Here is a 428-nt window from a genome sequence, read left to right on the forward strand (position 1 = left end):
CCAGTGGGCGGGGCGAGCCGAGGTGGGCGGGGCTGTCAGTCTGACCCGCCCGCCTCTCCTGGTCTCCGTTGCTTCTCTGGGCGCGCGCGGGAAACCCGCCGTCCTCCCAGAGTCAGACGGCTACTTCTGGGAGTCCTCGGGCTCCGCTCAGGCATCGTCCGCGCTTTGCTCCATCCCTAGCACCCCGACTGTTGCGCAGGAGCGGTAACGAATGGGCTAGCGCAGTGTCCTCCTTGGCTGACCAGACGCCGCACCATCCGCTTTCCGCCCGTTCCTCGATCTGTCTGAGAAAAGCCGCCTCCCACCGACCCTCCTCCCAGCAGCCCTGTGCTTTGACTCTGGGGTCCCTGCGCGGATAGCCTCGCGGAGGGAGGCAGAAGGATAGAGACCCCCGGCCCCGGGGCCGACAGCTCAGCGGCCCGGGAGGC

The sequence above is a fragment of the Fukomys damarensis genome, unplaced genomic scaffold, assembly GCF_012274545.1.
Source record: "Fukomys damarensis isolate Sample0158 unplaced genomic scaffold, DMR_v1.0_HiC HiC_scaffold_10, whole genome shotgun sequence".
Lineage (NCBI taxonomy): Eukaryota > Metazoa > Chordata > Mammalia > Rodentia > Bathyergidae > Fukomys > Fukomys damarensis.